We start from the raw sequence: 13,287 nt of genomic DNA, 5'->3' as shown, positions 1-13,287 counted from the left end.
ACAGGCAGGTGGCCAATCAGGTGTCAGGTGAAACTCCCTGAAGGTGTCTGGTGGACAGGTAGACAGGAACATTATTAAACAACAACAACAGGTACAACCAGACTGAATGTGGAAAGCTCTGTGAAGACATGCTGGGACCCAGTTCAGTGAAAATGGGTCATAACTTCTTATTTTTCTCTCTATCATAGAGCATTTATAGAGACACATTTCCCCCGACCAGATTCTGTTGTCCATTTTTCACAAGTCTTTTTTCACAGCAGACATTTTGACTTGTCACATAGAAAAAGCACAGGTGTTACTGCTGACATTAACGGCTCTGTTTTATTCAAGGGTCCCAGTGAGAGGGACAATGAACCAGCATGCACGACCCTGAAATAAAAGCAGGAATTCAGCCAACATTCGTTTTATTATTTACACCTGTGTATTTCCTACTGTGACGAGTCAAAATGTGTTTCGGGAAAACGGTCTATTGATTCAGTCTGGGAGAAGATTCATTTTAATTATGCAGATAGCAACCGCCCGAGTAATGAGTGTGTTGCAGTGTATGTTTCCACCTCTGCTCTCTGATGTGTTCCTGACAAAGCCCAACAATATGCCTTGTAGCAGAAAAAAAATGCACAGGTGTATTTATTAACATTCGTGATGGCTGCATTCCACACAGGGGAGGTCTTGGTAATGCTGGCTCACTGTCCCGCTGTCATGGTTTAATGGGACACTGCATGGAACCGAGGCATTGTTAAAGACTTTTCATTCACCTGAGCTTGTCATGCTATGACAAGTCAAATTGCCTTCGATAATATTATTTACATCTGTGCTTTCTTCTAATGTGACAAGGTCAAATGTCTTCTGTGCAAAAAGCCAATGATCTCTGTGAGACCGTAAAGCTGTTCTATTAAGGTGCATATTAAGAGATTGGGAGCATTTCTATCTCCTCTCAATATGGAGATCCCTGAGCCGGCGGCTTGTAGCTAACGGTGCTAACAGTGCTCACAGTACAAACTAGCTGTCGGTCTGAGTGGCTTTCTCAGCTGTTCCGCCGTATGAGAGTAGTGCAGAGTGGCGGCTGTGAACTAGCCAGTGGGGCACGCTCACATGCATGAACATGCCATTTTTTACTCTTCTTTTAATAAAGAAATACTGTCCAGTTCTGAAATAACCGATGCTATTCTACGCTAGGCTAACCTCTTTTGGAGCCGCCATTGTTGCTTTAAACGAGCAGTCAACTCTCCGTTTTGCGTCATCAAACTGTAGCTGCCTCTCCTCCCAGGACACCGATTGGTCTGGACACAAACACATTACTTGAGACCTGACAACATGGATTTTCATGTGATTTTGTGATATTTGTCAAGCTGCCATGCAAGATAATCTCCCCTCTGACTCTCTTCAGTTTTGTCCCAAGCAACCTTCTTTTGCCTAAATGTGGTGTACAGAGCCAGTGTATCCAATCCATTGTGCACCAGTCAGTTGTTTCACGATGCGTTCAGGCAGTCTTTACCAACTTGTAAAGTTAAGAAATATAATGTGATCATGTTGTATTTACTATTGCCTTCAGTTGGAAATCAGTTACCGACAAATACATCAAATCACATTGAGAAAATGAAAAAGCCACTGCAGAAATTGAAATTAGTCATTAACTCTTTTTTTTCTTCAGAGTATGCCTGAATATGTTGTTGCATTAAGTTATGCTGCAGACGTCAACAGAAAAATTTGTCTTTACAAGTTTACAGGGATATGCCTTTTTAGCCTCTGTGAAGATAGACCGTCTCATTTCCGAAGGAGGAACCACTATCCTGCCCCGGAAATGGGATGCAGCTACAAAGATAAGGCTGATGACGGGAAATCGGGAGATGGTGCAGTTATGACTATGACGGGGACAATATTTGATGTTCAGGTGAGGGATTTTTAGCCAATCACATCACTCAATTTTAAAAATGACTTACTTACCAATGATTCAGGTTTTATTTGTTATTTAAATGTGAATAATTCCCAAGATAAATAAAACATTTTGGTTGCCTCAAAATGTATTTTTTAGCATCCAGTTGTACTTAGCTCCAGCCTATCGTGTCACTTGTGGATGCAAAAAACCAAGATGACGACAACCAACATCTAAGTTGGCAACGGCCAAAAGGCCGAACTTGAGGCTTCAAAACAGCAGTCCACAAACCAATAGGTGATGTCTACTACGTCCTCTTCTTATATACAGTCTATGCTTTACACTGATCACTGGCCACTGTGTCTGCAGTCTTTGTCGCAGGAGAAAACTTTGATGTTGAAAAAGTTCAATACTTTGATGGCAGAATCTCCAGGAGGCAAACAATCTTTCTCTCTCCATCTAGATCACACAGACAGTGACACCATTTTAATAAGATCATTGTACAATTAATGTGTACATAAGTCATATTTTAAATCTTTTAATCAAGTCATTTTTTAAATTTGGGCTGGATGTGATAATTACCGTCAGTGGGGATTCAGTGTGAACTTAAAAAGGTCATCATATGCTTCAAACTTCCTTTTAGTCAAATCCATTTCCCAGAATTAAATTCAGTTGTATTTTACACTCTTGATATTGGCGGCAGTATCATGAAGGTAACCATTTGTCATAATTATGGATCTGTGCAGTTCTGCCTTCGGCTAGAGCCACACTCCACAGTGTGTGTATGTGTGTGTCAGAGGAGTGCCGGGATGACCTCAGGGCTCTGGAGACATGGTGTGATTTAAAAAGACAGGGATGGGAATAGACACAGTTGCTCTCTCACTCTCTTCCCGCCTTGCATTGATCTTGCTCGAAGGCTGAGGAGAGAACATGTTAATCGACTTCATAGTTGCTGGGAAACAGCTTCCCCCATTCCCGAGCTTTTGGAGAACATTTAGAGGCCTGATACTATTGACCAGCGGCCGTCATTGAGATTCCACCACCTCCACTAAAAGAAAGGGTCTTCTTCCTGCTGCCCATATCGGTTCTCCTCACGCCCTGTGTAATGCATCACTCCGCACCATTTGCATTTAGATCACCCCTTTTTTCTTGCACTGCACATTGTGTGTCGGGATCCGAGTCGATACTGTGGTGGGCTCCTAAGGAGAATGGATGGTGGTGGTAATGAAGGCGAACCACCAACACAAACACGCCGCCCGGCCGTTCGTCTGCCCGGCGCCGTGCTGCACCTGCAGCCGTTAGTTTTAATTAGCGGAGGGGAGTGATAGGAGCTCCTCCACCCTCCCACCCACCCATCCTCTCTGGTGGAGAGCAACTGAATACTGATGCGCCCTCCTAGTGCTGCACGTTCATCCTTTTCTTTTATTATTGCGGTTTAATTGACATAACAGAACCAGAATGACTCATTTTACCACAGTACTCCTATTAATTCAAGACAAATTGGTTGTTTGGATGGAGAAATAAATAATCAGGTCAACATGTTGATGAGCTCGGTTGAATTGGTTAATTAAAGCAGTTTTTTTCTATCTATTCTTGTGCCAATTGCTGGGACACAATAGTAGTTCGCCGGATGGACAGCACTTTGTATTCTGAGGCCTTTGTAGGAAATCTGTGTTGGCTGTAAGGGAGAAAAAAGTGAGTTGAGAGAGCATGACATATGATTTATCAAGTGGGCAGCTCTCCCCAGATATTTCACGGGATTAACCTCCTGACAGTTGTAGAAAGTTGAGCGGTAGATTCCAGTGTCCGTAGACACTGCCTCCCCTCTCTAACCCGTGCTCTTGACACTGATAAAACCTGTAGTCACCTACACTGCCCTGACACTCCACCCACACACTGCACAGACGCCATGTTAGCTGAAGTAGAGGAAAAGCAAGTGCACTGTCCTCTAAATTCAGGCAAAAGCATGATATTAGCCGGTAGGAACTGATAATGTCTTGTGATATTTCAGAAAACAGTATTGCAAATCTACTGTTTGTCTAATATTACAGTCCCTATGATGGTTCCTCCCAAGCTTTATCTATTTCATTCTTATTCAAAGCTGCATTTGGAGGATTTGGTTCCTGATAGAATCGCTCCGCTCCACACCACCCTTCCCCCCTCCCTCCTTTCCACTGTGGCATATTTCATGATTTACATTACCTATCAAATCTTCCGGCCCCTCGCTGTCAAATACTCAACACAGCCTTCCAGCCTACTGGAATATAGCTTAGGCTCAACCTCATCTTCCAAATGCATGTATGCCAAAATGAGTGGGGGAATAAGTCCAGTGTTTTGGAAACCTGCAACACTCTGGCAGTCCTATTGGTATGTAAAGTCCTATCTTGGTTCAGACATGTGGAACTTTTCTTTCATTTTCCAAGGCATTTTGAGTCCCAACCAAACTGTGGAACTCTATACAAGTGCATTGCAAAATTATGTATTCTCCCACTTTCAGCTTGCAGTGGGATATGGGGCCACTTGTTTGGTTAAAAGATATCATCTGGGGCAAAGCATAGTCGTTTGACCGGCTTCTGACAGAAAATACCCCGAGGCAATGTCTGCTCTCATATTTTGACCATATACACACACTGTATACATACATATACACACACCAGCATGTCACACAGCGTCCTTTAAATATCTCAGTGCTTTCCAAAACCTGTAGAAAATTGTGTCCCCCTCACAAACAACATTGCACACAGCCATGTCTTGAAATCTGCATAAATCATGTCAGTGTTACTCAGACTTAAATTACCCTTGGGAGGGCAGTGTGTTTGAGCGCTGCGCAATACCCCCATGGTCCACGTTGATTATATCAAACAATATATGCAGCACGATTGGAATACATAAGGAGAGTGGGAGCGTCTCCCCCCATGGCTGAACTGTGCAAGAAGCTGCTTTATCTCAGGGCTCAGTTTAATACGCCAGACTTTCGGGGGGAGCCACCCTGGGGTGGATAGATAGGGCTTGTCATTGTTTTACTGGCTCACACTCCACTATGGAGCTCTATAGGCTCCCCTGTGTGCCTCTTGTCAATGTAACCGTGCAGCAAAATCATACAGCATGGATTTGTCACTCCAGCTTTCACGCACGTTCCATCACTTACCGGTCAATGAGCACTGAGACGCTAAAGTGGATGTCGTTTAGTGTCGCTGCATAAATGTAACTTTATCAGATTAGTGTGAAAGATAAAAAAACATATATAAGATAACGAGGTTCTCCGCCTGACCCCAAGGAGAAGCTTTGTGAATTGGTGCATGCTAATCCTCTCTTGGAACGACTTAAAGAGTCATACCTGTAGCGGAGAATCATATTGTCCAACTGTGAGAGCGTGTGCAGAGTTGAGTAGTCAACATTAGTCCTGGATTTATGTCCCAAACTGATACATGGAATGTACATTGCTTTGAGATCATGCATCAGTGCACTTCATGTATAATATAATGCCCTAGATGACTTACTTAATCTGTTCTCGCTCTCTAAAGGTCTTTCTCTTTCTCTCCCTCAGCCTTCATTCACATCCATCACCATGAATGGCCGGTGGCCTGAAACAAGCCTGCCCTCATATAATGGATGATTCCGATTAGCCGCCTCTGTGTACATGCTCGACAGAGGCATGGCGAGCTGAGCGCTGTGAGGCTGGTGATTTGTAAGGTCACGTGTGGCGGTACAGTGGGGACGGATATTAGCAGGCCCTCCGGAGTCCCACGAGAGCTATGTATCCTGCTGACACCATCACATCTGTAGGCAAATGTGCGCGTATCTACTGCTCCCCCGTCTCCAATGCCGCGGCTCATGCACAAATAACTTCCTCCCGGACTTAAAAATGAGCTTTGGGTTGCGCCATCCATCGATCCGACGGTCCTCCTCCCTCTCCCCTCCCCTGTTGCTGTCAAGGTCCTCTCTCAAGGCCCTCCTTATTCTCCAGCTGGCTTCCCTGTTACATACACTGCCCTATGCTATTTTCTTTTGGTGAAAAATGCAATTTAATTTCAGTTCAATACAGATAGTGCCAAGAAAGTCTGGGTGAGAATTCAAATAAGAAAAACAAAACATGATGCGGAGTTTCTCTCAAAAGCAGTTAAGTTAAAGTGTTGTTTTATCTGAAAATACGTCAGTAAACAAGAAGAAGATGCATGAATATATTTGAGTGCATGTGTTGATTTGTGGCCAGCTGAATATCTGCGTGACTCATCTCTTGTGGTGCAGACTCTCCGAGGATGCTCCAGACCAAAGCATTAAAGGAGAGGAGTAAAGTGCATTTGAAGCTATACTGCTGGGGGAAAATCAGCCTTAATTAAGTAAACCCTCGTCTGGATTCTTTGCAGCGTTGGGCTGTCATATGCATACGCCTCCCAAATTCCTTACACCCTCTTATGAAATTCTGAAGTTATTCCCTAAGAGAAGGCCTTAGAGGGATTTTCTAAGTACCTCATGAAAGCAACACGTTAATGATAACAACACGGAATTATTTGTTTTTCATGTCACCTTGGAGGGATTTCAAAAAAGGTGTTTGTTCTCTGAGCAGCTACTGCAGCTTAATCCAAGCTTTGTTATATGCATTATGTGTGTGTGTGCGTGTGTTTTTAAGTGAGAGATGACTCAGCCCTTTCATGACAATTACAATTATCAATAAACATGTTGGAACAGCTGTCTTGTCATCCCCTGTCCTGAGGGGAAGCTTCTCATCAAAGATCGATCCACACAGGGGGCAAAGGCCTCCACCAGGTTCCTCCTCTCCAGTCTGGGTAGAAATCGGTAGAAGACACCGACTTGAAGAGGAGTTATTTATACACACACACGCCGCATCTCTCCATCCTGCTGATTCAGCTCTCCAGCTGCGCTCCAGAGCATAAATCAGCAAACACCGACATCGTTTCCCAAACATCCATCTATCCCTGCTCCTGGTCCTCTGAGGGTGCGCAGTATGTGCCTGTCCTCTGTTGCAACCAAATGCCCCACTCATGCCCAGGATTTCACAAGGCAATTGCATTTCCGGAGCCAAACGCCCACCGAGCGGCACAGCTGGGGGGGGGGGGGGGTCCCCTGGGCCCTTTTAATGTGACTTTCCCTCGAAAAACATCCCATCTGTGCTTGCCACTGCGTGACGTGCTAAATGGCGAGGAATAGAGTTTTAGGAAGGTGGAGCACGGTTGCATCCAGCTGTTTCTCCCAGTCGGGGGAATTGTGCCGATCCTGGCTCGAGTTAGTCTACCTTGTTAATCCACTGCCATCACACCTATTGTCCAAGTGCCCATCTACCATAGCTCATTTCGCTCCCCTTCAGCCAATCACAGGCAGAGGCGGGACCAGTGGCCCCGCGCTGGAATCCCCCCCACCTTTGTTGGAAAGGCAATCAATTGACCACAGAGTCCATGTTCCCATCAAGCAGTCCAGTTCAGTTGGGTTTGGTACACATTCACATTTTTTTTGCGTTTCCATTCGCAAAAGTTGCGGATGGTACCGATAGAACCATTGCATTCTTGGTACCACCTCGGTCCGGGTTCCAAGCGAGCTGAGCCGATAATGGAAGGTGGAGTTAAAACACGGAAGACCACTTATTGGTCAGAGGGAATCATCGATAGCGCAACACGGAGAGTCATGAACAAACCGGCCGTTTATCGTAAATAGCAACTGCAATTTTTATTTGACTCCACTCAGTTTTTTTTAAATTGCAGCTGGCAAATATGACGTACTGCGTGCACTATGCCATTCAATTGACAAAGAGCAGACGTTGCTCAGTTTGGCTGCCGATGAAATGATTGAACGAGTCTCCTGTTGAAGATTATGTCATGATAGTTTCACATGTCGTGGCAATGGCGACTAACTGAGAATCCCGCCTACACTATCTGCAGCGGAAACACATCATAGAGAAAAGGACCTGGTACCCAAAGTGAGTCGAGTTGAGTCGATCAGAGACACAAAATGACCACGAATAATTACCACAGAGACACAAAACTACAGCATGTTTGCGTGTCTCTTTCAGTGTTAATGTGTTGCACTATGTAGATGGGGTGGGGGGCCTTCTACAGGTCTTTGTCCAGGGACCTATTGTCTATGGCTGTGGGCTATTTGACGTTTAAAACAGCAGCTATTTATTGATATGTCATATGGTATAATTCATTATACTCAATAAGCAATCAAGCAGTTAGTCACGTACAATTTATTATTGCCAAGAACCAGGTTTTTAAATGTGTGTATTTATTGGTATCTGGTTGTAATGAAGTAACTATCAAGAGAAACCGCCACACTCAGAGAGCCTTTTCATTTTCTCATCTTCTCTAGAAACAGTTTGAGGTAAGATAAGGTCCCTGGGGGTGACTTGTATAAAAACCCACCTCCTGCTTCTCCAGTTTTATGGTCTCCATTAGTCTACCAGGACTGATAAAGTATCGACTTCTTAGCTTGTAAACCATTATGACCTTTAGCTGTTTTCTGTGGACTATCGTGGCGAGACAAAACAAAGCCATTGACAATTTACCAGTGACTATTTACTCCTGGTGGATGCTACAACAGAATAATAAAATCTGTATCGATGATTTCATACATAAAAATGTTTAATTACAATGCTGAGAACACCACCAGTTATTGTTCCAAACTTGAAAACTTTTTCTATTAACGCTGAGAAGTTTTGCCATTTTTAAAAACTGAGAAACAGCAGCCGGAGTGGGACAGCAGTACATGGAAAGCTAACCATCCAACTGGTTCTTTTTAGAAATATAATTCATCAATGAATCATGAAGAACAGTATTATGACTGTGCCTCTTTATTCTGTTGAATTGTGGGTGCTTTTATAGAGCACTACATTTCTAAAATGTAATATCTCTTTCTTCTCCGCCATCCCTTCTTCTGAGCCTCCCTTAAAACATAAATCCACTCCAGACTAGCGTGCTCCGCAGTCCGCAACGATTCTGCCGTCTCGCAGATTAAGGCAGAGTGATCCAAACAACTTGGCAACACTCTCCCTGACACCGCGCTGATTTGCAAACTGATTACAATGTAAAAAAAAAAAAAATACACAGCAGTGGATCTGAAGAGGTGTCAGGTTTTTTTCCAAAAAAAAGAAGCAAATACCACAGAAAGTGGAAGAAGCCAGCAGAGGAGGGGGGGAGGAAAAAGAGAGGGAGGATGGGGAAAAAAAAGAAGGCTACAATAGCGCTGATTGTGATGGTGCATCCCACAGGATGGGGCGTGACAGAAGACGACGGGGTGAGCTGCTTTTAGACAAGCTAAAAAAAATAAGTGTGAGGGAAGCGAGAACGAGAGAGCCTCAACTGCCCCATCCCTCCAAAAAAACTATCAAACTAAGATGTTATGAGATTTTCAAATGTGTAGTGCGAAGAAGGAAGACTCCATGAAGTATGGGTACACTGCGATGAGACAAGGTCAGAGGCATAAAGGCATCAACAACAGAGGAGCAACACTGCCAAAAAAATAAATGTCATGGAAAAGACTGTGATCCCAAGTTGCTGAGGGAGAGTTATACATCTGTGTGTGTTTATGTGCTCGGCCATAAGCCTGCAGCCGGCCTCTCGATATGTGGCCGGGCCTCAGTCCAGAGAGCTCAGGTAATTTGACGGATCGTGCCACTCAGGCCGGCGATGCTTGCAGCTCTCCCCAGCTAGGGATTGTTTCCCCAAGCTTGTTTGGCCAGGCTGGCACGCCGACATAAGATGAATTGCGGGCTCCTTCTCCCGGCCTGTCTGTCTCTGATCCGTCCTCGCTGCTCCAAGGTCAGCCAGCCACAGAGTTGTGGAGAATGGGAATGCAGGTTTGGGAGGGCTGGCTGGCTGGAGGAGAGGGGAGAGAGAGGTGCACGGGGGCAGAGGCAGAGGTGAGATGAGAAAGTATATATGCTTCTGTGTGTGTGTGTGTGTGTGAGAGAGAGGGAGAAAGAGGGGGAAGACAGATGTCAGGGAGTCTGCAAGCAAGGTACATGACTTGGGTCTGAGCAGGTCTTCGTCTGCCCTCTGTGTGTCCTGTGTGTGTGTGTGTGTGTGTGTGTGTGTGTGTTTTTTGTGTGAGAAATACATCAAACGTCACCGGCATGCCGACGACACGGAGCCCGCCGCCATGCAGCTTCGCTTGGCTCACCTGCAGTTAAGTGCGCTGGTCTCGCTTTGGTTTCCAAAGCCTCGCGGAATGAAACCAGGGCCAACTTTTACGTTTACCCAACTCTGCTGTTAGAAAAGAAGTTACTATCGACTTTGATGGAGAACTTGAAGGGAGAGATCTACAGTGTGTTTTTGTCCCTGTCCATAAGCGTACTTCTGATTCCATCGTTGTGGGAACAGATTTGATTTTCAAACAACTTGATAACCTTTTTTTCAAATGCCAAAATGGAGCGTTGATATTGGACGCCTCAGCATAATCCACGATTACACTCAGTGCAACTCTGCCTCCAATAAATTATGTTTATACCTCCTTATTTGTTTTGCCAAATACATTTTGAGGGAAACATAAATGCTGCTGCCAAGATCATTTTCACTGGCAACATTTTACTGAGTAAAGCAAGTGCAACATTTTTCCATCACTTGTCATAAGGCAGTAGTTAGTGGATGCTGGCTGCGATTATAGATTTACTGTGTATCCAAAATAATACAACAAACCTAGGGCTGGTCCATGGAGGAGCACAAATCTATTTCCTTTTAAAAACGCTGGAATGTTCCACCAATATTTCCAAACTTTTGTGTAACCACACCCCCTTTGTTATACGCCACAAGCCCATTTCTCTTGTAATATTTTCTACTATTGTTTCTGGTGTTTTCCCCAAAAGTTATTAATAAATATATGTAGCCCCAATGGCCATTATTTATTAACCTGCTTCTGGTTCAGATGAAAACATGAGCTCCTGCTGTATCTGGTGTCTCTCTGTGCCTTTATACAATGGCTTTGCAAAGTCCACTGACACGCATCACTAACCAACAATAGCTGTGTCCGTCGTTCACGTTCATTATATGTTTACGTGGGGGAGTGGCTTCAGAGGGAGGCTGGAAGGGACAAGCTGTCGGTGTTTTGCCGACTTGCCGACTTTCTTGCTAGATTTAGCAATGTTTGGAGCTGGTGCTGCCAGCTACTTTCATTGGAGTTGGCAACACTGGGCTGGGTTTTTCAGTTGGATTAAGTTGACTGTTGCTGGTCCCTCTAGTGTTGCAAACCCCAGATTTGATTTTCATGTGCCTTTTGTGTGTTTAGTATTATAGCACTTTAAGTATCTTAAACCCATGGTTAAGAAAAGATTATCGTTATAGATTTAAAAAAAGGAAAAACAACTTGGCCTCTGATGCGACACTTAATGTTAATCCATCAAACTGACCTCTTTGAGGTTCTTCTAGTTTATCTTAACTATGTGAGTGTTCAGCCTTTTTAAGAAATAAATGTTGGTTAGTCTGGTGAAGATTAGGATTTAGATCTGGGGATGAAGGAAAAACTCAAAGCTTTCTAAACTGTAGAACTGTATACTGCTCATGTGACATCTCTTGGACAATTATAATCAAGACTGACTGGCTAACGCTGCCATTGTCTCTCTTCTGCATCATTGGTGGCTTAATCTGCCCCCTTTAGATCTTTCTCTAAAACTATGACTGGACTTTTTGCCACCTTATTCCTTGTCTGGGGGAGGAAGGTCCAGATGTGACCAGCCACATGAGACTTGGAAGACTCGTCTGGCTTACAAGGTTTTCGTTTTCCGTTTTTTGGAGTCAAAGAGCAAGTGCTTCCTTTAAGGTATGCAAGCGAAAGATATACAGCATTTTCCCCACCAACAGCAGCTTTAATAAACCAGAATACAATGACGCGTTTAGTGTGGAGGCCAATTTTGATGTGTGACGGTGTCTTTGTTTTCTTCTGATACCTGATACCTCTGTATTTATCGAGATTGTGATAAACATGCTTTCGGCTATCGCCGTTATCTCTCTACACCCACATGTTTAGGTGTGTGTGTGTGTGTGTGTGTGTGTGTGTGTTTTCAGTGACTGTGTGTATTTGAGTGTCAGTGTGCGTATGTGGGCCTCATGAGTGTACTGTATAAATGTCACTAGATCATCTCTTAGTGGATGCGGCTGAGTAAGTATAGCTCAGCAAAATCAATGTTGTGCCCCATAAGGGTAACAAAAAACCACATAACATTTTATTTTTTTTCTAAATGTGTTGGCTAAGCTTTACACTTAGAGCTTGGCCTGCAAATCATGTGGCTCTTTTTTTTTTTTTTTGCTGCTCATGCAGTTTAAATAAAAAGGACTAAATTACATCATTTTTAGCAAGCAACTGCTTACAGGATCCGCTTTAACCAAAATGTGATTTTCTCTGTCATGACACTTGATTTGTGTTGGAAAGAAGTTCGTACAGCGGAGGAATGTTTTCTCTTGTAAAGGGAGCAGTGTGAAACATCTTTTGAGGACAATGCAGCCTCTATTAACATGAATATTGCGGCGACAATGAGATTTTGATGTTTTTCCCAAATGTGCAGCCCAACGTGAAGCCTGTACATTCTTCATCTCATCTCATCAGCCTTCACTTCACCCCCGTCCCGTTCACTCTTCCTCTTAACTAACTTATTCTGCCTCGCCTCTCCACCCTGCCGCCCTCCCTCGCCGTCCCCGCACCCCCTTGTTCAATCTCTGCGCTGTCAGTTTGTGACTCTCGCTTCACCCTCAGTCATTGATCACAGTGGCAATAGTGCAGTGTTTGCCGGTCTGGAAATGTGTGTCTCGGCGGGGAGGGAAAGGAGATCAAACACTTTAATTACCGCAGACTTGCAGGTGGTGCCAGCTACAGGCAGCAGTCATGTAACAAGGACAGGTAGAAGAGAAAACGCCCTGGTGAACACGGATGCATCAGAGCAGAAACCTCCTTAATCCAGACGCACTCGCTTTCACACATACATCGAGCAATATCATAAATACCTTGACGTACTCACGCTCGTACATCGTGCTGACATGGATGGGCGCCGAATGTCTATGCCGGGTAGAAATAAAATGGAACTCGGGTGCAGAGGAGAGGAAATCAGTCACTAGTGTTAAAAAACACCATAAATGCAGTACTATACTATACTACACAAGCCACGCACGTGCATGAAAACACATCTGCGTAAATCCTATTTCCACTTCGTATCAAACGAACCAGCATTAACTATCGATCTTTCTCTTAAAACGCAACGTCCTGTATGACCACAAAACCTATTGTCATTCATGTTTTATCGCTCCACTGACTCATTTGTAGGACCTGCACTGATCCTGCAGAGAACTACAGGGAAAGGAGGAAAAAGGCTGACACAGACTGGCACTGTGATTGATGCCCTGTCTCGCTCGTCCCTGTGCTGATTCAGAGCTCCGGGCGCTATGGGAACCAACTCTCTACTTCACTGGTTCTTATTC

Source organism: Pholis gunnellus, assembly GCF_910591455.1.
Source record: "Pholis gunnellus genome assembly, chromosome: 8".
In the NCBI taxonomy this organism is placed as follows: Eukaryota; Metazoa; Chordata; class Actinopteri; order Perciformes; family Pholidae; genus Pholis; species Pholis gunnellus.
This window is presented reverse-complemented; position numbering follows the sequence as displayed.